This window comes from Cynocephalus volans, chromosome 8 (assembly GCF_027409185.1).
Source record: "Cynocephalus volans isolate mCynVol1 chromosome 8, mCynVol1.pri, whole genome shotgun sequence".
In the NCBI taxonomy this organism is placed as follows: Eukaryota; Metazoa; Chordata; class Mammalia; order Dermoptera; family Cynocephalidae; genus Cynocephalus; species Cynocephalus volans.
This window is the reverse complement of record NC_084467.1, coordinates 139,121,266-139,148,481: the sequence shown is the minus strand read 5'-3', so window position 1 is coordinate 139,148,481 and position 27,216 is coordinate 139,121,266. Positions and strand designations below refer to the sequence as shown.

The following is a 27,216-nucleotide window of genomic DNA, read 5'->3' as shown; positions in this document are numbered from 1 at the left end:
AATGTAGCCTCTGCAGTCCTCTGCTACTTCAACTGAAAAGCTATAAATACCTTCTTTTCCTAAAATTACTTCTCTAGCATCTGTAATCTGCTTTAAGTATATGGTTTTCTGTTAGAAAACATAGGATTGCATCCTTTAGGAAACATTCCTGAAAAATCAAGTGAATGACAGTACAATATTGTGATTTATAATAAGATAGATATATTTGATCTCTGTTCCCTAACACACAGCTCCTAAAACTTTTATATCTTCAAAGTAATTTGTGTCTTTTTGTATACTAATAAGATGACTGATGGCTGGGGGTTCATTGCAGAGGAACCAACCATGTAATTAGAGGGTTGAGAGGGGCTGAAGTTGACCACCAATGGCCAATGAGGTAATCAATCATGCCTACAAAATGAAAACTCCATAAAAACCCAATAGGACTAGGTTTGGAGAGCTTTCCAATAGCTGAACACATGGAGGTACCTGGAGAGTGGTGTGCCTGGAGAGGGCATGGAAGCCCTTTCCCATATACCTTGCCCTTTACGTCTCTTCCATCTGGTTGTTCATCTATATCTTTTGCAATATCCTTTATAATAAATAGGTAAACATAAGAGTTTCCCTGAGTTCTATGAGCTGCTGTAGCAAATTAATAGAACTCGAAGAGAGGACTCATGGGAAAACATTTATAGCCGGTTGGTCGGAAGTATAGATCACAACTGGAACTTCCAGTTGGCAAATGAAGTAGGGGACAGTCTTGTGGGACTGAGCCCTCAACCTGTGGGATCTGATACTTATCTCCAGGTACGCAGTGTCAGAATTTAATTGAATTACGTGACACCCAGTTAGTGTCCCCTGGAAAACTAACTGGTTGGTGTGTGGGTGAAAATCACCACACATCTGGTGTTAAATGTATTATATTGAGTGGTTTGTGAGTAGAAAAAACTTTGGTTTTCCTCACATCTTTAATAGATAGAACAAAATTTCAAATGTATTATCATTGAGGGGAAAAAAAGCTTAGAGGACTCTTACAAAATATATTCATACTGGCCTCAAAGTCACTCAATATTCAAGTTGTTCTGGTACTTCTGAAGTTGTTACTCCTTTTAGAAATGGTTTGTAATTGGAAGGTAATATACCACTGAATAGAGAGTACAGACTTTAGGTTCAAATTTTGCCTGCCACTTTTTGGCACTGTGACCTTTGGCAAATTACTAAACATGCCTGAGCCTCAGTTTCCTCATCTACAAAATGGGAATAATAAAGCTTGGATTAATTAAAACAAATGCATGTAAAATACTTAAAACAATGCCTGATGAAAGTACATACTCTACAAATCATAAGAAAAAGTGAAAATTGACTTTCATTTGTAAGACACTTTCTAACAGTATGCCCTGTTACCATGTACTTAATTTCAGGGACAGAAGGTACAGTCTGCCTGCTACAGATCAATACTGCCATATGTTAGCTGGTACAGACAAAAAGTTCCTAAGAGCTTTCTAAGCCCTGATCACAGTCTCTCATGAAATCTGACTGAAGTTCCTGCTCTTCAGTTGGTTCCATGATGTTACCTAGGCACCATTCCACTGGGTACTTACATACAAAATCAATGCTGCTGAGCTCATCAATGTTGAAGTAATACCAATCCAAGAGAATAAAGATTAAAGTTGAATATTAACTTGCCTGCTTAAAACCAGTAGCTTAGAATGATACAGTACTACCTATCTTCCCAAAAGAATTAAAAGTATGTAGGGTTTATAATTTTCTCTACTTGCCAAACCTTTTTTGGGGGGACAGGAAGGAGGTGCATCTATGCCTTTAATTTATTAAATGAACTAAACAGTCACTGCTTTCACAGATATTTTTTCTAGTGCCTACTCAGCTCCAGGTACTAAACAAACACCAAGGAAATAAATACTCCATAAACGATATGGTCTGATCTAAGTTTACAAGTTTAGTGAAGGATTCAGACCTGCAAACAGTATTTCCATCATATTATTTTTGTTAAACGTAAATTAGACAATCAGTAAATTAAGATTTTATTTTATTTTATTTTTTTGTCTTTTTCGTGACCGGTAAGGGGATCGCAACCCTTGGCTTGGTGACACCCGCACCGCGCTCAGCCAGTGAGCGCACAGGCCATCCCTCTCGCCGCGGTGCTCCCAGCTCCGCACTCTCCCGAGTGAGCCACGGGGTTGGCCCATAAATTAAGATTTTCTACCTTTTTACTTTTTTACATACATTGACAACTCTGCAGAAACATTGAAAGCCAAATGGCTTGTCCTTTGTAATTCTTGAAATCCACCTCAATCAACCTAATTACTTACATCAATGCTTCTTTTTGTCTACATCTGTTTGTCATGTGCTTTATCAAAAAACACCCAAGCAACAAAGACAATACCTTCCAGTTTGACTTTACTTTTACTATTAACACTTTTAAGACTGCAACAGAATAACTATAACATAAACCAAGATGGTTTGGTTAACAATTTATTATGTACAGATATGAAGTAAAACCAGAGAAGACACTCTTGGTGTTATAAACTTATACGTGAATTCTTCAAAGAATTCATATAACATAATATCAAATATACAGGAGCCAGTCAAATTAACTTGATAAATCCAAAGCAAGTTAATCTGTAGCATTTTAATAAAACTGAAAATGTAATTCATAGTTAAATTTTATTTTTTGGCATTTTAATTAATTTTATTATTGTTTTCTTGCAGTGTGTATAATCTGAGTTTTTTTTTTTTTATTACACTAGACAATGGTAGAGGTTAAAAATAAGTAAAATGTGTGAAGTGTTTCTACTGTGGTTAAGAGCAAAGTAGTCAAGACAGAATGTAGGGCTGGCCGGTTAGCTTAGTTGGTCAGCTTTGTAACACCAACGTCAAAGGTTTGGATCCCTGTACCGGGAAGCCATCCAAAAAAAAGAAAGAGAGAGAGAGAAAACAAGGGCAGAATTTGGAAGCACCAACCACTGAAAAAAGAAAACAGAAAACCTATGAGGATGTGGGATATTCAAAGGTTACAAAACAAGAAATTACCATTTCCCAAGCTGAAAAAAATGTAGTATTACCTCAGGATACTACATGAGTCTAAAAATAAAATTTACTACTCTAACCTATAGAGTTGAGATAAAATTTATTAAGAACCATCATTAACATTAATTGATCGCTTACTACATGCCAAACACTGTCTTTAGTGCTTTACAACTCAATCTTCACAACTACTATAAGAGATAAGTAACATTACTACTCGCATTTTACAGGGCACAAGGAGATTAAGTAATTTGTCCAAGGTCGCAAAGCTAAGTAGGAGAACCATGATTCAAACCTAAGCAATTTGACTGCAGAGCCACTCTTTTAACCATTCCATTCTTCTGCCAAAGACAGCAGAAAATGTTCTTTATTCATGATAGCTAATCACACAGTTCCAGGCTCTCATCCTTGTTGTCTGCATGTAAGTAAAGTGAGTAGAGGGTTATTACTACAGAATTAACAGAATCTCAGGAGAAAAAAATATTTTGTTAACTGATAGAATAATTTATTTAACTGAAGGGTGGATACACGTCACTCTTATGGTGAAGATTTATCTGTCCTTCAGTTGTGCAGACTTCGTTCACTGTCCCTAGGTAATTAAATTAGTAATACTGAATGCAAATGTAATCATAAGTCCAAACATAGAAACCAAAACTTCATGGCATCGGCTCACGTAAAAAGGTTACCACTCAGCTGATTGAGAATATGCTTTAGTTTTTTTTTTAAGATTCTATAAAAATAATATTTTTTAAATGCAACATTTAATAATGCTCAAGGAGAACTTGTATACTTCCATGAAAATATCTTTAAACTCAGCTGATAAGAACAGGTTAAAATAAGATTTAAACATAATCATTTAATATTAAGGACTTTTTCCCCAAACTTCTTAGCTACTAAGTCATTCATGTGCAGGGAGCAAAAATGATTAAGATCCAGTCAGCTAACACAAGGGCTTAAATAAAGCTCTGAAAACAAGCAAAATTAGGTCAGGATAACTTGAGTCTGGTTTTCATAAGCTCCACAAAGCAACTCAATGCATATGCTGGAAGATAAGCTGACCACAGCTCTATCACTTGGTAGCCCTTTCAAGTCAATGTATTTACTAAAGGAAAAAAAAAAAAAAAAAAAAAATCACTCTTCCTAACAATAATTTAATCTTCTGGCAATCAAAATCTAGGTATTTTAAATCAGTGATTTTCTTATACAGATAGAAATTCAAAAGTGTCCTGCCTCATAGTATATCACTGGATAAAAGAAAACTAGGCAAACAAAATCTTTTTAACAACAATTTTGAAAGCAGACAGTCAGATGTTTACTAATTAAACTCACCAAACAAGAAGGGGCAAGAAAGAAAAAACAGAAGTAATATAAAGCAGAATGTCTAGAAAACTTAAAATCAACACAAGATGTTCATAAAAACCAAAATGAGTCATTTTAATAGATTTCTGTCTTCTAACTCTCCCAATAAGTTGACATACATCCAAAGTGATTCATTTGACTGTTCTGATTTAAATCTCATCAAAAACATTTTTAGATTTTTCAAGCTTTTAGTTGCATATTTTTATATACAACAGTACAGTCTGACTAATTTACAAACTGGCAGCTTCTCAAGTGTAAATACCACAGTAAGTTAACATAATAAACGGATGCTTTAGTTTGCTAATAGATAAATGATTATTAACAAGGTAAAATCATTCCACCACCTTAAAGTTCAAAAGTTTCTGATATGGAGTAAAGTATCTATATCTGAATACTTTATTATTAGGATGCAAAAGTTTAAGTAAATTATTCACATAAAGACTTGCCCCATTTTCAAGGACTTACCTTCTTTTTATCCCTCATTGAGCCTTTGCCTCGGACCATTATTTTACATCCTGTTTCTGCTTCAAGCTGTTTGGCTGTAAGTCCTCTGGGTCCAAGGATTCTACCAACAAAATTAAACTGTGAAAAAAAAAGTTACCATACATTATTCACTTGCTGAAATGTATAGGTCCTAGATTTTAAAACATTTATATACACGCATGCACACGTGCATGCACATACACACACAACTGACCCATAAATATTATGGGTTTCAGCTGTGTGAATCCACTTATACACAGATTTTTAAAAAGTAAATATACACATAGTACTGTAAATTTATTTTCTCTTCTTTATAATTTTCTTAACATTTTCTTTTCTTTAGATGACTTTTTGTAAGAACACAGTATAAAATACATACATCATACAAAATATGTTAATTAACTGTGTTATCAGTAGGGCATCTGGTCAACAGTAGGATAACAGTTAAATTTTGGGCGAGTCAAAAGTTATACATGGATTTTCTGTCTTTTTTCTTTTTCTCTTTTAAACTGAAACATAATTAATTGTACATATCTGTGGGATACACCACTGAATAGCAATACCTGTGTACAATATGTGATGCTCAAATGAGGACAATTAGCATATTCAACATTACACAATATACATGGATTCTCAACTGCTGAAGAAATCAGCAAACTTAATCCCCGCCTTGTTCAAGAATCAACTGTAACTACTTAAGTTAAATATTTTATTAATACTAAGATGAAATAAAATCTAGAGGCCTTACAAATTTCTTGCCAAGTTTGGGGTGTAACTACAACAGCTCATTTGTTTAGCACAAAAAATTTTCATATGTACATGGGTACTTCCAAAAGTTTGTGGAAAGATTAACATTATCTTTTAGTTCCATTTATCCACAAATTTTGTAGTACCCTTGAACAAGTTTTTTTTTTTTTTTTTTTTTTTTTTTAGGTCAATAGAAAGAATAAACTGACTGTGAACACTGAAAAGTAAATTTTCCTTATTCACATGTCAAGTGCATAAAAGACCAAAAGAAATGAGTGTTTCCCATCAGTTCCACAAAAACCCATGGCTGGTTTTCATTTATCTATTCAATCAAGTAGGTAATGATTCTTATCCATACAGCTTCCTACTTTTTTTTTTTTAGCATTTATCCTGTTAGTACATCATTACATAAAAGTAACATGCTAGAAAATCCATTGCTGTCAGGGCTTTAGAAGCTGGGTACTTCAATCTTCTGTATTCCAAAGGCCTCACCACATCTTAGAAAAGTAATTCTCAAATGACAGGTGAGTAGTACACCTGTATCCTTTGAATAAAGCCTGCCTCTCCCAGGGGATTTTGATACAACTTCTTTCACCTCAAATTGAGACCCACAGCTTTTGATCTATAAGTACTTGATCTAAGATCCTAGATTCTGAAATTTGTCCAAACTACTTCTTTATATTCAAATAAAGCCCCCTATCCCTGCCCAGTTCTTCAGCAGGTGGTACTTTACCTCTTTATCCAACCTAAATCCTTACTGTCATCCATTTTAACAAGGCACTTATTCTAACTTAGAATCCCCAGTCAACCTAACGTTCCATCTCCAGTCCGAATAAATTCAAGTAGTATACTATGGTAACGTGTTTATAAACTCTGAAATGACACAGATTTCAGCTGGTCTCCAAGCTCAAATACAAAATAATAATTAGAAATTTGAAAGTCACATTAAGTAAGCCTCAATTGTACAACAGGGGTGGTACTTACTATCTGGTAGAGCTATAATGCCAATTGTGTGTGCAACTATGTGTGCATATAGCACAATAACAAGGTCCACTACAAGGTGTGCCACAAAGAAGACAATTAACAGCCTATCATGACCACTAAAAATTCTCTTTAGGAAACCTCAGGCCCTCACCTTAACTCAACAATTCAGCTTAGAATGTCATAGAAGGAGATATGATAAATAGTAAATTTGTCCTACAGAATTCCAGAGACTTGACACCTAGACAGTGAGTTCTGCAGTAAACAAGAAAGAAAAGGTAGAAATAATACACAGAACAATTAACCATCCCTCCCCACAGAACACCAACAGCCAGGCATCCGACTTGCAGGTAATATGCTATAGTCTTCTTCTCTAGAAAAATTCAAACACCCTCAGAAGATACACTTCCATGTTTCAGCATTGGACTTCCATCTCAAAGTCTGGCACTTCAGGTGATCACCGCAAATCAAAGCCAGCAGTAGACAAGCTCTATTCATGAACACAAGCTCCTAATTCAAATGTTCAGTGCTTCATGTTTAAATATGAATAGACAAATAAGGTTTACCAAAAGCTTCAGAGGATGGGCTCTAACATGAAAGAGATAGTACAAGATAAAGAAGCAGGACAAGGGACTGATCCTTGAGGAATAAGACTGCTGGATAAAGAACACTAAAAAAAAAACCAAAAAACCTTTAGTAGTTAGTGCTATTTTCTAAAATGCCTGTATACATTTATATCCCCAGTAGAAGAGCATAATTTGTTTGATGCACTTCCTCTCCAACACTTGTCAGTTTTTTACTTTAGTGTTTGTTATTTTAGCCATTCAATTAGCATTCCTCCGATTACTAAAGAGGTTAAGCATTTACTCATATGTTTATTGGCCATTCTGATATACTTTTTTTGAAGTACACTTAAAGTTTCCTATTTTTCTATTGTGTTATCTTTTTCTCATGGATTTCTACTTTGCAATTACATGGACAGCAAATAACCTTTTCCCATCCTGTGGCTTGCCTTCTCCCTTTCTAATGGTGTCTTATGATGAGAAAGTCTTAGATTTTAATATAGTACAAGTTATCAATCTTCTCCTTCATGGTTAATGTTTTCTGTGTCTTGCTTAAAAGAAGTCTTTCCCCACCCCAAGGTATCAAGATATCCTCATGTATTATCTTTTAGAAGCTTTATTGTTATGCCTTCCACATTTATGTCTACAGTGTACCATGAACTGATGTCTTTGTATGAGCCAATTTCTTTTTCTCTCATGTGGATATCCAAATGTCCTAGTCAGTTTTACTGGAAAGACCATCCTTTTCCACCTGCTCTGCAGTGCCATCACTGTCATAAACATTTTTATACACTTGGGTCTATTTCTGGGCTCTCTATTTTATTCCATTAATCTATTTATCCTTGCTTTAATATCACACTATATTAATTATTGTAACTTTAATATAAACTTGATATGTATTATATCAAGGTCTTCCATAAAAGTGTCTTAGGTATTGCTGGCCCCTTGCATGTCCACATATATCTTAGAAAAAGTAGGTCGATTTCTAAATAATACTTGCAAGAATTTTCATCAGGATATTATAATACAGAGTCTTCAAAACCATGAACATGGTATAATGTCTCCTTCGGTTAGGTCATCTTTTATTTTTCTCAAGAATGTAAAGTTTTTTTGATTGTGTCTTTACTCATTTTTTTTGTTAGATTTATTTCTAGAAATTTGCACAACATTTTTTGCTGTTATGTACTGTATTTTAAAATTTCATTTTCTGTTTCTGGTATAAGAACACATAAGTGGTTTTTCCATACCAACCTTGGAACCAGCAATCTTGTTTCTTCATAAGTGATCTTCATAATGTTTCTGTAGTTCTTTTGGGATTCTTTATGTAAACAATCATATCACTTGCAAATACGACAGTTCTATTGTTCTCCTTTCCAACCATATATTTTTATTTCTTTTTCTTGCTATACTTACAGCACTTAAAAGACATAACTGACTTGTTTCAGATTTCAAATATAAAACTTTCAACAGTTCACCATAACATCTGAAGTACTGTAATCTGTACACTTTTTGTAAGTACACTTTATCAGATTCAGAAAACTCCCTTCTAATTCACTAATTGGCTAAGAGTTTCTTTTTTCAAAAATCACAACTGGATATCTAAATCATCACTTTTTCTCCATCTACTGAAACAATCACGATATTTCTCCTTAATTCTGCTATTACAATGGATTACAACTAATTGTCAAATGTTAGACCAACCTTACATTCTTAAAATAATCTCAATGTAATCACAATACATTACTCTTTTTAAAAATTGCTGGTCTCAGTTTCTTAGTATTTTGGGTTTTTTGTTTTGTTTTAATTTATATTCATGAATTAAACTGGCCTGTAATTTTCCTTTCTCATAATATGCTTCTTGGGTTTTGGCATCATGGTTATTCTGGCCTCAAACTGTATTGTGATGTATTCCTTCTTTTTCTAATCTCTAAATGAGCTTGTAGAAGGCTAATGTTATTTCTTCCTTAAATACTGAATAGAATTCACTGGTGAAGCTACCTGGGCCTAGAGTTTCCTCTGCGGAAGTTTTTAATTATGGATTCATTTCTTTAATTCACATTTTCTCTTCCTTCATATGTCAATTTTGGTAAGTTGTGTTTATCTAGAAATGCACCCATATTGTCTACATCTTCAAATTTGTTCATTTAAAGTTCACGTCTGTGGTTGGCCAGTTAGCTCAGTTGGTTAAAGCATGGTGCTGATAACACCAAGTCCAGGGTTCAATCCCTGTACCCACTAGCCGCAAAAATACAAATTAATTAAATAAAGCTCATGTCCAATTTTCTTCTTAATACCTGTAAGATCTGAAGCCATGTCCCAATTTTCATTCCTGATTGGTTATCTACATCTATTTTTTTTTTTTAAATCAGTCCTCCCATGTTTTCAAAGAATCTACTTTTGCTTTTGTTGATTTGGGTGGACTGATTTCAAAAATGGCCAGAATTCTCCACCTCTCATCATATCTGTGCCATCTGCAATGTAGATTTGCACTCCTCCCACCTCTTGAATCTGGACTAGCTAGCATTGTGCCTTACTTTGGTCAATACAATGTAGTGGAAAGAATGATATGCCAGTTAAAAGCCTAAGTGTCAGTTTTACATGGTTCCACTTTCTCAGAGCCCTATTACTCCGATGTAAGCAGGCTTGGACTAACCTGTTGGAGAATGACTCAGGCACCATCAATGCCCACAGCCAGGCAACTCCGAAAGCAGAGCTGCTTGGCTGACCTACAGCTGACTGCAGATGCAGACTAGAAGAACTGTTCTGCTGAATCCAGACACAGAAGTGGGAGCTTAAATATGGCTTATTCAAATTTTAAGTTGTTTTGGAGGTGGTTTATTATAATGTAGCAATAGCTAGCTGATTGTCTTCATTTTGTGCTTTTCTTCTCTTTAACTGCCTTTTACTCTTAGTTTTATTATTTACTTCCTTCTACTTCATTTGGGTTTAATCTGGTTATTTTTTCAACTTTTTGAAATGGATGCTTTGCTTAGTGCACCTTTTCTTCTTTTCTATGTAGATATTTACATTTACCCCTCAGCTGGCTTTAGCTGTATTGCACAAATTTTGACAGGTAATACAGTAAACCCTTGAACAACACAGGTATGAACTGTGGGGGGTCCACTCATACACATATGAATATTTTTCAGTAAACATACAAGGATCCCAGAATGTTTAACATCATTTATCCTCAATCCAGTTTATATGTCATTGGCTATTTTTCAAATTCTATATATATTTTAAACAGGAAATAATTATCACTTTGCACAGATAATATGCATTTAGATTTACCAACATATTTACCATTTCTGTTGTTCTTTATGCCTTTCTGTATCTTCAACTTTCCAATGAGGGTCATTATTCTTCTGCCTGAAAAACACCCTTTAGTATCTCCTTTACTGGAAGTTTTCTGATGCTGAAGTCTCTCAGTTTTCTTTATTTAAAAATATCTTATTTTTAATGAGCAGGAATTCTAGTTTATTTTCTTTCAGCACTATAAAGATTCTCTACCCTGTCTTCCAAGCTGTCTTCCAGTTCACTAATTCTCTCTTCAAATGCTTCTAATTCTGTTAAATCCACCTGGTGACTTAACACTAGTTAAGGGATTTTTCAGTTTGATTTTTCTTTTACAATTTACATTTCTTGGCCTTGTCTTCTGTCTTCTTATACATAGTAAACATAGCTCTTATAAAGTCTAGGTATGATAATTATAATATCTAGAGTCTCTGTTTCTGTTCTCATTTCTTCAGATTTTTGTTAATGTCATCTTCCCTCCTTGTGTACTTGGTTATTTTCTAGCATGTGCCAGAAAATGTGCTTACTAAAATTGCCTATAAAAATACCATAAAAGCCTAAGATAATGTTATCTTTCTCCAGAGAGGATAAATCAGGTTCTGACATGCACTTGTTACTAGCAACCAGAGATCACCTCAATACAATCTCACTTTTGAGTTAAGGTACAGTCCCTGTGAGGTCCTGAGACCTTCTGGTTCACTCTTACTCCTAGAGTCCACACCCATCAGTGTCCCTACCCAAAGCAAAAACTAAGCAGCAGGAATGGGGAGTCTACACAGACAGATTATAGACTCCAATCCCTGTTACCCCAAAGCTCAGCCTCTCAGATGCTCTCTCCAGATTCAGCAAACATACCCAGAAAAAAAAAAAAAAAAGAGAGATCCCATAAGCCAGGTTTACATCCTTGATCCTCTGTCCTCCTAAGGATCCTGAACTAGTAATTTTTCACAATCTTGCTGGGTCTTTGATGCATTAAAGCAGATTTTTTTTTCCTATTGTGTCCTATTTTACTAGAATTGCTCAGCTGCTCTGAATGACTTTCTCAGTCCTTAAACATGGTAGTCCACTGGCACTCTATAAGAGGCTGCCTTTTAATCTAAATCTAGAACTGACATACCTTCAGGCAGTACAGAGTAATAATATATTGGAATAAGGGTCTGAGGAAAAGAAAAAAGAAACATTACACACAAAAAATCTATCAATATGCCTGGTCCTATGTTCATCTCCAGAAGCTCTTCACACTTTTCTGCAACTTCATAACTTAACGTGCTTATACACTCGCAGATTAAAACTTCCTTTCCTCTCCCTAGCCCCAAAACAACCAAGACAGAGACAATAATTTCCACATTCTACCACTCACCCATTTCATTTAGTTTTGGTATTTTTCAGTAGAAAAGGGGACAGCCTTTCATTTACAAATTCAATTCAACAAAACACTTATTCAAGGCTTGCTATGTGGTAAGGAGTGAAACATATGTAAGAGATGAAAAAAGAAAAAGAAAAGAGAAAACTCCCCCCGCTCTCCAGAAGTCTGAAAATGACTTTATGCTATTTGTTACCCTATTTCTTAAAATAAGTAGCCTTGCCAGCTATTCTTCAGTAATATTACTGAGGCATTAACCATCTCAAATATGGCAAAGAAAAAAAAAAGTCTAAAAAATGCTTTATCGATTAAGATATTTTAGCACTTCAAATAACGAATATGTAATTGGTTTTGACCTGTGTCCTTTGCCAATCAAACCAGTTGGCCTACACTTCATAACCACTTAAGAGGATCCTCTCTGACACATCTTATCCTTTTCACATATTAAACTCTCTTTGCTGAAACCACACTATCAAGATTACATAAAGGCTTCTGCCACAGCTAATTAAACCTCACAATTACTATTTACTAAACAAAAAGTTTTTAAACCAGTTAAAACCCAAACATTAAATCTGTACCACAAAATTTTCTTAACCTTAAAAATGAACCAATCACTACTGCTCCAAGAACTAACAAACAATAGCTCAAGTATATTAAAGTGCATATCACTGGGATTCTAATACAATTGAAACTGTCAAGGTCATCCTTCTCAAAATGTTCTAAGAAGTGAAAAAAAAAAAAAATTAATCACAGCAGCTGCTTTGTCTACTGCAACCAATTTCCAAGTTAGTATCATTTGCCTTACATTAAAATTCACTGTTGATTTATCATGCCAGTTCTGCAGCTTCATTCAATTAAAACAATGTCACAACACTTTCAAAGCAAATCGTTTCAAACAGCCTAAGCTAAATGCAACTTTAAAGTCCAAAAGAAGGGAAAGAAAAAAGAAATATTCATTAACCCTACTGTTTAAGTACAGACCTTCTCTGTGGCTCACCAATTATATTTCTGCCAAGTGTCATGTTAATTTCTAAAGAAGAGGTTTAACAACAACAATCATGTCTAATGCTATTCACTGCTGCTCACTTCATTTTAAATATATATAAGAGATTTCTCCCAATGACAAACTGCATAAGTATTATAAAAAAAATCTTTCCATTAACCTTTGGATTGATTCTACAATTTAAGGACAAAACCTCCTGTGGCATACTAGCAAAACAGTTAACTAATAAAAAACTGTTTTTCCAAAAGCACCTCAGTGAAACACCTCTAAGAACTGCTAAAGCGTAATCTCTGTTTAAAATTTTTGGAAAAAACCAAAAACTTACAGAAGACAACACGCAACTCTTTGTATCGTTTTCCAAAACAGAGTAATAATCTGTTTTTAAATAATGTATCTAGTGTTTTTAAGGTGATTTTCGTTAGATATCTTACAAGCCTTACATTATATAAGTTACACGGGTATGAAACACACACACGCACACAAAAGTGTATGTATATCTGATAAAGTCTTTCACTTAGCAGAAGACAAAAAGTGGACCATCTCTAATCTAGTAAACGCTAGTGAGCTTCCTAGAGAGGAGTCATGACTAGTAGTACTACTCTTTTTAATTAAAAATACTAGTATGAATACATCAAAATACCTTGTGTTTTGGAGGGAAACAAATGTCTTATCTTTCTACCTTCATATTAATTCTAGATAAGTAACAAAATATGTCTCTTGGAGAAACAGCTAATTTATCTAACATCATAAATACTATAGAAACCATTTGGCAGAACCTTTCACATATAGAGGCCTTTATAAATATTTTTGCTAATGTTACATCAAAATTATTATAGACACCATTTGGCAAAACCTTTCACATCTTATAGGCCTTTATACACATTTTTGTTTATGGCACATATATGTACAAGTGCTCTATAAGAAAAGGTGCTGAAAACAGCAGCTGCAAACATGGAAAATCAGTAGCAAGTTATAACCAAAATTTGTGGCATATGAATTTGGATATCCTAAATTATGAAAAATCATGCCTTGAGCATAGATATAATTGGTTAACAGGCTAAAACCATTTAAAACAAATGTCAGGTGAATACGATAGATGATTATCCTTCTAAAAGCTAAATAATAAGAAAAACAAAAAAAATTACTAAATCAATTAAAAATATGAAGGTAATGAAAGTCAACAGGGGTTTTATGGCACAAGCAGATGACAATATCTATGAGAGTATAGGGTCCAAAATCTTATACACGAGGCTGTTTAAAAGATCCTAAACTACTTTCCCAGCCTTTATTTTTGCTATTATCTTTGTTTTCCAGCCACATGAGCAATTCAAAAGTACCTGTAAAAATGGCAAGTACTTTTAATTCTCTTCCTTATAACACCTTCCTTTCTCTTCACCTCCCACCAAACATGTCAAATTCCTCCTCATCCCACAATATTGGGTTCAAGTGTTCCTTCCGTGATCTCCTTGTGTGTTCTTTGATTCCTGGAGAGAGTTGTTTACCCTCCTCCAAAGTGAGACTCTCAAAGCACATTGTAGACACCTCTTAAGCCCTTATCACATGGTATGCAATGATCTGCATGTCTCTTCCAGGTCATTCCCTGAAATCAGGAACCAGCACCTAGTCTTTTAATCCACAGAGCTTCACACAGGATACGGTACATAAAAGAAATTAATATTTATTTATATAGTGAAACTATACAGTGATTTTTCATTTTCACAGTAAAAATTTCCTGGGATTTAAAAAAAACTGGATGGAATTTCCCCATAGGAACGGGGGAAAAAAAAAAAGATGGGAAACTGCCTGGAAGTCCTAGAGCAATTATGCAAGAAAATGAAATACAAGACATCCAAATTGGAAAGGAAGAAGTGAAATTGTCTCTGTTTGCAGATGACATGATCTTATATATAGAAAACCCTAAAAAGTTCACCAAAAAACCGTCAGAATAAATAAATTTAGTAAAGTTGCAGGATACAAAATCAACATATAAAAATCAGTTCTGTGTCTATACACTAACAACAATATCCCCCCCAAAAAGCACAATTCCATTTACAACAGCATCAAAAAAGGGATAAGTTCAAAGGAGATAAAAGATCTGTATGCTGAAAACTATAAAACACTGTTTGAACTGTTTCAACTAAAACAAAGAAAACAAAGAACACAAAGAAGACAAAAATAAAACAGAAAGATATCCTGTCTTCATAGAATGGAAGAATTCACACTGTTAAAATGTCCATATTACCCAAAGCAATCTACAGATCAATGTAATCCCTATCAAAATTCCCATAGCATTTTTCACAGAAATATGAAAACCAATAATAAAATTCATATAGAACCACAGAAGACCCTGAACAGCCAAAGCAATCTTGAGAGAGAACAAAGCTGGAAGCATCACACTCCATGATTTCACACGAATTTACAAAGCTATAGTAATAAAAACATTATGGTACTGGCGTAAAAACAGACACACAGACCAATGGAACGGAACAGAAGCCCAGAAACAAAACCCATGCTTATAAGGTCAACTCATCTTTGATAAGTACACCAAGAATACACAATGAGGAAAGGACAGTCTCTTCAATAACTGGTGTTAGGAAACCAGATACCCACATTCAAAAGACTGAAATTGGATCTATATTTTACACCATACACAAAAATTAAGTCAGAATTGATTAAAGACTTAAATGTATGACCTAAATAGTAAAACACCTAGAGGAAAACACAGGGTTAAGAAGCTCTTTGTCATTGGTCTTGGCAATGATTTTTAGATATGACACCCCAAACACAGGCAACAAAAGCAAAAATAAACAAGTGGGACTACATCAAGCTAGCAAGCTTCTGCACAGCAAAGAAAAACAATCAATATAATGAAAAAGCAACCTACAGAATGGGGAAGATTCAAGGGCATTCAAAAAATTAATGGAAAAATTTGTAATTATATTTTAATTCTATTTTCCCGCAAACTCTTCTGAAGTAGCCTTTTACTTGCACACCACATATCTGATAAGGGGTTAATACCCAAAATAAATCATTATATTAACAACTCAATCCAGAACAACTCCATAGCAAAAAAAAAAAAAAAAAAAAAAAAAAAAGACCCAATATAAAAATAGACGAGGGACTTGCACAGACATTTTTCCAAAAAAGACATACAAAGGTCAAACAGGCATATGAAAAGGTGCTTAACATAACCAAACATTAGAGAAAAGCAAATCAAAACCACAAGGAATTATCACTTGACACCTGTTAGAATGGCTATTATCAAAAGATAACCATTGGCAAGGGTGTGGAGAAACGGGGGCCCCTGTATACTATTGCTGGGAATGTGAATCGATACAACCATTATGGAAAACACTGTGGAGGGTCCCTCAAAAACTTAAAAACAGAACCACCATATTATGATACAGCAATCCCACTTCCAGGTATATATCCAAAACAAATAAAATCAATGACGAAGAGACATTCACACCCCCATATTCATTGTTCCACTATTCACAACAGCCAAGATATAGAAACAACCTGTGTGTCTGTCAAGGGATGAATGGATAAAGAAAATGTGACACACACATACACATACACACACATACACATACACACACACACACACACACACACACACACACACACACACACTCTCTCTCTCTCTCTCTATATATATATATGTGACACACACACACTCTCTCTCTCTCTCTCTCTCTCTCTCTCTCTCTATATATATATATATATATATATATTATTTGGCCACAGAAAATCCTATCATTTGGGACAATATGGATGAAACTGGAGGACATTATGCTAAGTGATATAAGCCAGACTCAGAAGGACAAATACTGTATGATACTTATATTTGGTATCCAAACAAACCTGAACTCACGGAGCAGATGCGGGGGGATGGGGAGGGAGATAGATCGGTCAAAGAGGACAGTTTCAGTTATGCCTTGTGAATAAGTTCTGCAGACCTAATGTACAGCACGGTGACCGTTCTCACTACATACAGGTTTACAGCTGGAAGGAGTTTTTTGCCTTTGGACTCAGATGAGACTTTAGACATTTAAGTTGGAGCTGGAACAAGCTAAGACTTTGGGGACTGTTGGGATGGAATGATTGTATTTTGTACGTGAGAGGGACACGAGTTTTGGGGGCCAGGGGTGGAATGGTAGAGTTTGGATGTTGTCTCCAAAACTTATGTGGAAATCTGATCCCCAATGTGGCAGTGTTGGGAGAAGTTTGGGTCATGGGAGCAGATCCCTCATGAATAGATTAATGCTCTCCCTGGGGAAGGGGTTACAGGGTTGTGGGGGTAGTGAGTGAGTTCTTGCTCTATTAGTTACCTTGAGAGCTGATTATATAAAAGACCCTGGCATCTCCCCTCTCTCCTTTTCTTGCTTCTTCTCGCCACATGATCTGCTTGCACCTGTCAGCTGCCTGCTGCTTTCCACCATGAGTAGAAGCAGCCTGAGGCCCATGCCAGATGCAGCTGTCCCAGAATCATGAGTCAAATAAACCTGTTCTTTGTAAATTAACCAGTTTCAGGTATTCTGTTATAGCAATAAAAAATGGACTAATATACACTTTAAATACATACTCTGCCATTTTATTTAAGAAACTTAGGCATCCACGAATTTTGGTATGTGGGAGAGGGGTTTCCTGGAACCATTACCCTTGGATACAGAGGGAAGACTATATATACAATTTCTATTTGTCAATTATACCTCAATAAAGCTGGAGGGAAAAATTAAATCACTATGTAATAAGTTATATGCAGCGCAGGAACTCATAAGTTCAGAAATTTCTCAAATGGTAAAGGTGACTGGTCTCAGAATAATTTCCAAAGAACAAAGTTAATGTTATCGAACAAACAATACATTTATTATTTTCACTTTCCACTTCAATATGTAAGTATCATGAGTGCAAGGACTATATCATTCAACATTTCTTAAGCTTGAGTATGCAGAAGTATGTTTCATTATGAATGTTCAAGCTTCTATGCTGGGCAGTTACATGCATCAGATCACTTAATCCTCAAAACAACACTGCACGGTAGTTGCTACTACCATCTGCATTAATACATGAGAGGTTACATAAGTAATCCAAATCCCAGAACATCTAGATTAAATCTAGAGTTCAGTCACTTAAGAGTATACCTCTCTTCTAAAGACCTTAAACATATACCCTTATAATACCAGAAATTCCATGTTTAGTTTTCTCATTATTCTTAATGATTCAAAATGTTTAGTACAAAGTTTATAAAAACTCTCTTCAAATTCAAGTTTATTTTCAGAATGAGTCCAACGGTGTTTTTTTAAATTTCTTCCCCACCTACATCCTAAAACATCATTACTATACTACTTTATATAACCATACCTTATCTGCTCAATATTTTCATGTCTTTTACTGATTGGATCACTGCTTTAACAATCATCATATACACCCTTTTAGTTTAACTGAACCTTTTATATGAATGAAAACTTTTCTGTGGTATTAGTTCATCAGCATATTTGAATGAAAAATATGAAATATGTATAATGTAAAAAAAGAGAGAAAAAGAACATGATTATTCGCATGAAGACTGAGCTTATAAGTGTCACCTCAGACCTTGAAGGGAAGTCTAGGAGATGAATGCGTAGTTCTTATCATAGATTAGGAAGGCTTCTAAAACCAATATCTTGCTACATAAGTTTTGCTACGTAAATACTGTCACAACCTCCTAAACAGTTCCAAAAGTATTAATCCAGCTCTTAAAGTAAACTGCTTTATTTGCCATCAATTTTAGTTATACTTGACCTACAAAGAACTGTCTTGTATACTACCCTGTTCAATATTCTACATTGTTATGAACAACTCAGTTTTCAGTGGCTTTTAATTATTATATCCTATTAATATAGTAAGCCTACTACCATCTCTTACTCTTGGTTCCTCTATAATATTAGAAGACCTCTACTTCTGTATTCTCTATGTTCAATGAATAGCACCATCAGCAAGGCCCTCCCTCATTCTTAATCTCCACGTACAATAGATAAGAAATCTTGCTATTTTCACTATTTACTCTTTTCTACTGTCATTGCCTTAGTTCAGACCCGTTATTCCACACCTGGATTATAACAGTAATAGTACCACGAGAGCAAGGATTATAACTTTTCATGTTCCTGTGCCCTGTTGCCTCACACTAACATTTCTAGAATAAAGGGATGATACTAAAATTTTGCTGTTTTATACTCAGAACTCCTTTTTAGCTTTCATGTTTCTAATTACTTTTCAAATTTTGTTTTATCTTTTGTTTTAATCTGTCCTTAAAATGGCAAATTGATACCATTTATATACCATCTTACAAGTAAAAAGGCAAGAAACTAATCAAAATAATCATTGTCCTATAACTCCAAACAATACAACACAGATAAATTTTTAAGCTCAACCAATTGCATAACCAAATAATAAAAAAAAATATATCATACCAATATGAAGCAAGGAGATGTTCAATTTCATGATAGATAGGTTGCTTACTGATAGTGATTTTGGACTTGGGAAAAGCAGTTTCCTATGGTAGTCAAAATTAGATTTCAGAAAGTACCCAGTTTAATTATGAACTATTTTGTTCTAAATGGGTATGTTTATTAAGACAGAGAATATGCTTTCCCAATGAAATAACTAACTAAATTTAGTTCCAAGGCTAGTCATTGAAAAGTTCAATTTCAATGTCCCTAAGATAAAGTAGCTTTCTGCTCAAACTAAAATAAAAAGAAGTTATACATTATTTCCTTCACTTGCAAAATAAGGTCATCTATTATAAACTGGCACTGAGATGGGTGGTAGAATTCAAGTGGTATAATCTCCACCTGTTTCACAGCCCACTTCATTTGCTAATTTGGGGGAGGAAGAGGGTTAGGAAGACATGCTCTCTCAAGATGGGTTGAAAGCAGATGAGCACCTCAAGCTTTCCTTTAGTATCTACCAGAAACAGCTGAATGTTTCTGGAATATGAATAGCACTGATTCCCCAACTTTTTAATTATATTCCTGTGGTTATTTCAGTGAAAATATTAGAGATATGGAGGTTGGATACCTGTGATTAGTTATCCAACTTATCCTTAAGTCTTTTGTAGCAATAATTTTAACAGAGTACATCCTAACAAACTCTTTTTGGGTAAGCCAAGTAAATCTTCCTATCTCAACTGAGCCTGGGAAACATTTGCTTACAAAAAAGTTCTTCCCTAAAAACTTATGCCATCTTTTAATTTGTTCTTCTGAACACTAGATCCTTTTAAATATATTACTTACCAAAGAAAGCGCCTGAATTTTTAAGACTCTGAGAAGGCTTATTATTTAATAAATTGTTAACCTTTGGAAAAACCTGAGCTAAACAAAATTCATTGCTTTCAGACTGTCTTGAGATCCTTTTTGGAATAATATCTACTAACAAACATCCTTAAGAAATTCAGTATCTCCCAAACCATAAAGAGTTCGGTACATAGCAGGCCTTCAATATACCATTACAGAGTGAAATAAAAAGGAAATTTCAAAACAAAAACAAAGAAAAACCCAATTGATCTTTGTTAAAATTAATCAGGTTGCAGTTCTAAGTCAACAATAAGTTTCCCTACCTAAAACTTAAAAGACATGCTCTATATTATCAAACCATACAGCTAAATTAAAACTCCTACAAGTTAATATGTAATCTGAAACACTTTACAACTCCACTCAATAAAAAATACATACTAACCTTATTTTAAAAACTATCTTTAACTTTAGTTTCCTGTACAATCAAAGAAGAGAGATGTGCAGACCTTATTTTAAAAACTTGGCATTTTCATTCATAATTAAGATCATATCAAGACCAAAAAAATCAAGGGTTAACCTGGGTTTTGAGAAAGTATCCTTTGTAGTTCATAAAATTTTTATTTAATGTCCACTTATCATTCAGAAGAACAAAGGTGAACATAGTTTATAACAAGACTCCTAAAAGCTCTTGATTAATCTTGATTAATCATAATAGTCAAAGGAACAAGACTTAAGGAAAGTAACTAACTGCACCGACTCCTCGCTCTTCTTAAAATCCCTTCAAAACAAATGTCAGCTCAACAGCCAATCTGCAGGTGACAATCTTGACAAATAAAACCCTAAAGTAACTCAGAAGCTATAACTAGACAAATTCATTGGCAAACCCAGGAAAATTAAATAGGGAATTTACAACTCCTACTCCAACACTAATATAGGTTATTATTATAAGAGAGACTGTAGAAAGTACTGTGAATAACATTATAAACCTATACTATTAATTAGAGTTGCCAGCATGGGATCATACAAACTGGAAAAAAAATATTTGAAAAGGCATTTATCCACCCCAAACTTTTTGACAATATGTGTAATCATGATGGCCTAGACCCAAGAAATGCCTTTCAAGGATATTACTTAAAATTAAAACCCATTTTAAAAACATCAGAAAATCAGAGTTATCTTCACATAAATCCTTAGAAAAAACCTCACTACAATTTAATTATCAAATCATGTCCCAAACAAACAGTTTAGCAATCTAATCTGTCCATGTATATACATGACTAATAACTCTAACAGTTACACCTTACCAATATTTGGAACTTATCTACTACTCTGGCAGATCCTATAGAACAATTTCTAACAACTCAAAATTGATAACTAGGCAAATTTAATGACAAACTTAGAACTGACTCATTTGAAATGTAGCACCTTTTCCTTATCAGAGTTAACTCCATTTATATAGTACTGTTTATAAGATGTCCATGGATTCAAACAAGGTCTTAATAACTTAACTGGCTTTAATTTTGATGGTCTAAATTAAACTTTAAATCTTCTTTCTTGTCTGTCATTTTATGAATGTATGATAAACTTAAATAGTCTTGAATGATTAAATAGTCTTTCATACAAGACTGTGAGCACCCTCAAGAATAGGACTTTTTTTCATATTCATGATCACACAAACCTCAGTGGGTGTCTGCTCTACCAGGTACCATACATTTGTTATCTTGATTTCTCCAAACAATTCCACAATGTGAAATTTATAGCTTTATAAAGAAACAGACTCTAAAAAGTTAACATATATCTCAATTATTTTTCGGCAATTATTTATTCCAGTCCCCTTCTCACTGTGTGAGTGACTTGATATGGCTAATACAGGGTTTCTCAACCTCTGTACTACTGGAACTGTGAGCTGGATAATTCTTTGTTGTGAGGACTGTCCTGGGCATTGTAGGATGTTTAGCAGGATTACTGGCCTCTACCCACGATGCCAGTATCCCCTCCCAAGTCAACCAAAAATATCTCCAGACATTGCCAAATGTCCCTCGAGACAAAACTGGCCCCTGTTGAGAATCACTGGGCTGATGGATTGTGTTAGCAGAAGAGACAAGATCAGAGGCCTTACAAGTGATTATGCAATTTGGCTTGGCTCTGGCACTCCAGCAATCTGCCGTGATAATAGCATGCCGCAAGTAGCCATTGCTCCTTCAGCCTGGGCCCAGCAGGAACATAAAATGGATATGATCTGAATCTACCCACAGCTAGCCTCCATCGACCCATACTCAGCCTCAATCAACAGAACCTCAGCCAACATGAGCACAGAAATAAATGCTTATTATTTTAAACCAATGAATTTGAGAGTGTTTTACTATGGAATATTACTGTGGCAATTGTTGACAAATACAGCCAGTAAAGGGGTAAGCCAGGACTCAAAACCTAAGTTTGTCTGACACAAAAACTCACTAATTTGACTATATCAAAGAGTCTTTTCAACTGAATTAATATTCCCATGCCAAGGATGTGCTTGACACACAACAGAGATGCAATAAAAGCCTGCTTTATTAATAAATATTATTTATTAATAAATATAAATATTAATAAATATGAATTCGTAAATTTTTTAAATACTTTCAATAGGCTAACTCATTTTAGCTTCTCATTCCCACATCATTAAGCCAGTGGTTCAAAACCATTGTGAAGGGCACTATAAAGCATTACCTCACTTCTCAGACTGAATCTAGGGCTTTCTTCTCATATCGGTCTACCATTTACCAGACACTATTCTAAGGCCTGGGAATATAGCACTGAAAAAAAGCAGACAAAAAAATCCCTGTCCTCATGAAGCTTACATTCTGGTAACACTTACATAGCATAAAGGCATTTTCCAAGTGCTTTACACATACTAATTCATTTAGTCTTCATAATCCTGTGAGAGACAATAAAAGATGAGAAAACTGAGGACCAGGAATGACAAGTAATTTGCTCAAAGTCATAAAACAAGCAGTGGAGCTAGCCAGGAGTCTGAGTTCATATTTCTGACCACTATGTTGCGCTGCCCGTCTGAAGCTTGAATTATAAAAGCATTTTTTAGCAAAATAGGCTGAATTCACTCACAAAATCAAGCTTACATACAAATGGGGGCAGGGACAGAAGCATATGGAATTATCTCCAAGACACATTAAATGAAGAAAAAGCAAGGGTTGGAAGAGTGCATATTTGTTTCACGTAGCCTGTATCTAATTCAAAATTCTGAAATAAATCTTTTCTCATAGTGCCAAAATCTGAGACTCCCTTGTTTCATTTTGTTTAATACTATTTAATTTTTTTAAAAGATAAACTTCCTTATACCACAAAATATTTATTGATCACTAAGTATGTATTAATTACCTTAATTTAGAAAAACTCAAAAATTATGTGCAGATCTAAATTTGTTAAACTTAAACTCTTTTAATAGAAATTTAAAATCAAGGTATTAAAAAAGTTATCTGGAAGACCAAAACCGTTTTGTACCTATTTCTCTCCTTCTATGAATTAAAACTAAAATTCTAATTTAAAAAGCTTTGTTAAATAGACATTTTTGGGTACCAAAAGGGTCATCTAAAACTTGTACATCCACCTGCCTACTTGACATCCCCACTCTGGATGGCTGCCTTCAAGCTTAACACCTCTGCATCAGAACTGCTGAATCCCCAACTCCCCCAAACCTGGCTCCTCTCTCAGTCTTTCCTATCTCAGGAACTGGCAATTCCATTACTCCAAATGATCAAAACCTTTGGGTCACTCCTGAGTTTCTCTCACTCCATATCCAATTTATCGGCAAATCCTACCAGTTCTAACTTGAAAATCTATGCAGGGTTCAAGCATTTTTCTTAACTCCTCTTGTTCAAGTCTCCTCCCCTGCCTCCCAACTGGTCTTGCTTCTACCACCATTTCCCACAGTCTCTCTCCACACAGCAACCAGAATACACCTATCAAAAATCCATGTAAGCTCATGTCGCTCCTAGTCTCAAAACATATGGATGGCTTACCATTTCACTCAGAATGGTATACAAAATTTTTCATGTGGGCTTGTAGGCCCATGATATGGGAAGCATACATGATATGACCCCTCTACTAACTCTCTAATCTCACATCTTGCCACACTTCCCAAGCATGCTCTGCCTGAGTCACTGCACTTGCTGTTCACTCTGCCTGGAATGTTCTTCCCCCAGATGATTTTCTTGACTTCTTCCCCATCACTCCTTTCATCTCCCTCTATTCCCATCATCCTAGAAGAGATTCCATCCCTGATTATCCTTAAAACTGAACACCTCTCCCACACGTACAGTCTTTGTTCATCTGTTTGCCCCATTTTGTTTCCCCATAGCACTGACAACGCCTAAAAGTAAATATTCGTTTGTTTATCGTCTGTCTCTGCCACTGAAATGCCCACTCCATAAAAGCAAGGACATCGTTTAGTTCACCACTCTACTCACCTCCTTCATAATACCTATCAAAATTACCATATACATAAATCACCTACCTGTTAGCCTGGCTTACTCTGACAATAAAAAAAAAATTTTTTTTAGAGCAGTGATTCTCAAACATTAGCATGTATCAGAATCATCTATATGGTTTTGTTGTTAAAGAGGTAGATTGCAGGCCTCACACCCAGAGTTTCTGATTAAACTCGTCTGGGATGAGGCTCGAACATTCACAAGGTCCCAGGAGGTGTGGATACTACGATCCAGAAACCACATTTTGAGAACCACTCATCTAGACAATGTTATATTCCAATATACCTGTCAGCAAAAGTAGCTCACCAGGGCAATGACTCACAACTGGTAAAAGAAAGAAAGGAGTATAGTGAAAAGGTACCCTCTAGATCCAGGTCCTGACATAGAAGGTTGTATGGAACACTTTTCTTTTAAATGATGCAGTATTAATATCTCTACCCAGAATGAGATTTTTTTTTTTTCTTTTGGAGGAATGAAACCAGACAGATCAAGGTTATATTTCTCCATCAAGGTCTTATGGTGTCATACAGTCTGTGTTACTGACTATTGCTGAAACTTTGTCCTTTAGGGTTTAAACACGCAAATGAGAAGGTTGCTATCCTTTAGGGGATACTGGAACACCAAACAGCAGTAGACCCCAATTGGGACAGCTGCCCAAATCATAATTTTTCATCTTGAGAAGTAATATTAATATCCAGGGCAGTCCCATAGTGGTCATGTCTAGGTTGTGGTACATAACTACGTAACCTCACTTCCCAAGTCACAGTAAATTGGCCCAAAACACATTCTCTCCTCCAAGAATCTGAAATTGAAGACAAAGTCTAGGAGGCACTGATGTCATGTCATGATGGTCCACAAACTCCTGCTGCTGAAGTTCTCAGAGATGCACTGCTTCCTGCCTTACATGAAGTTTTGTTCTCCAGACACAACTTTAATTCTTTGTATTACCTGATAATCTTCCAATTAACTCTTCTTTTGCCTACATTACCCCGAACTGTTTGTATATTTGCAACCAAAAATACTTAATAGAATAAATGTATAAGCTTTAAATAAAATTGCATTGGAAATGCAAATTGTGAAATACCAAAGCTTCTTCCTATTAATCCAACTTAGGACATTTATTTCCCATCTGCACGCTAGTATTCTGTCTACATAACCAATGAGTCTTGGAGCATCCATCACATTTTCGACATTATAATACCAATTCCTTCTTTTGTTTGCTTTCAGAGAAGTCCCCCGAAACCCAGCAAAAAAAATCACCATTTTTTCCTTCATTTATTTAACAGATATTGGGTGCCTATTACGTGCCCATATTATGGGTGGTACAGCAGTGAATAACAAAGACAGGTTCTTGTTTTATGTACCTTCCATTCCTGCTGGAGAGAAACAGAGAAATAAACAAACAAGAAAAATACCAGATAATAAGTGCCATTGCAGAAGTAAAAAAAGATTTATGTGAAACAATGAGCAACCAGATGGCCTTTAGATAAAGTGGTGGGGAGGCCTCTCCGAAATGATATTTAAGTTAAAATCTTTAATACCAAGAAGATGATAGCCAGTAGAGATCAGATTATAGCTAACAAAAAAGGCCTAAGGCTGGGAATAGACTTGACTTGTTCTAAAAGCCAAAAGAAGGCCAATGTTATTACAGTACAGTGAAGAAGAGGGAAAATCATTTAAGATGAGGTCAGAGAAACAGAATGGACCATCTTATCTAGGGCTTTATAACAAAATGAAAAGAGTCTGAATTTTGATTAGAAATTAACTGGTGTAGTACATGGAGACTCATCTCAACAGAATAGTTGAACGGACTAAGAGGGAAAAATAAAAAAACTGCATTACAAACAGTAGTTTTCCTTGTCCCATCTGGAATCCATGACAGTCTTTACCCGTGTGCATTTCCAAAAGTGACACAGCAGTAATCAAATGGAAACATATTTAGAAAGAAATTTTTTAAATTATCCATGCCAAATTATTCACACTTCAAGTCCCTCACATAAATTTTTTTTTTAAGTGGCTGATAATGCTTAAGTATTTACAATCAAACATATCTCTTCCCAAAGTATGTGAAGCACACAAAAAAAGAATAAAACAACAAAATATACTTACATCTGGATATTCTTTTACAGGCACATAAAGTTTCTCTTGTAACTGAACAATAGGTCCCACAGCATCAGGCAATTCTGCACTCCTTTTCTCTGTACTGCCATTTCATGTGTCATTGTACATGTCTTTCCGTACTCTGCTAATTTCTGTTAAAAGTAAAAATTTTAAATGTGTTAGAAAAAATATTCTTGCTAATCCATGGAAAACAAAAAAGAGGGCAGGGGAGGATATCATTGATAAAGTGTTAAAACTTACAATAAAGTACCACTGACCTATTCTGTGATTTTCGGGATTAAGCCCATGTTTAACCAGACTATAGCCTTAATTAATTTCTACCACAAATGAATTTATACCAACCAGATAGCATATCTTATTAAAACTAATTTTAGAGCCCAAGTTTTTAACCAATATGATACAGACTTAATTTTATCTAATTTTTCCATGCCTCAATGACACCAGGCATTCCCAATGATAGCTTCAGTCAAAATAATTATGCTGAAAATGTCTTTCAGACAAAACTAGTAAGGCT

At 34.9% G+C, this 27,216-nt stretch overlaps 1 pseudogene; it reads right to left on the bottom strand.

Moving 5' to 3' along the window:
• Positions 1-27,216, bottom strand: part of LOC134384956 (procollagen galactosyltransferase 2-like) — a 162,983-nt pseudogene that overhangs the window by 33,536 nt on the left and 102,231 nt on the right.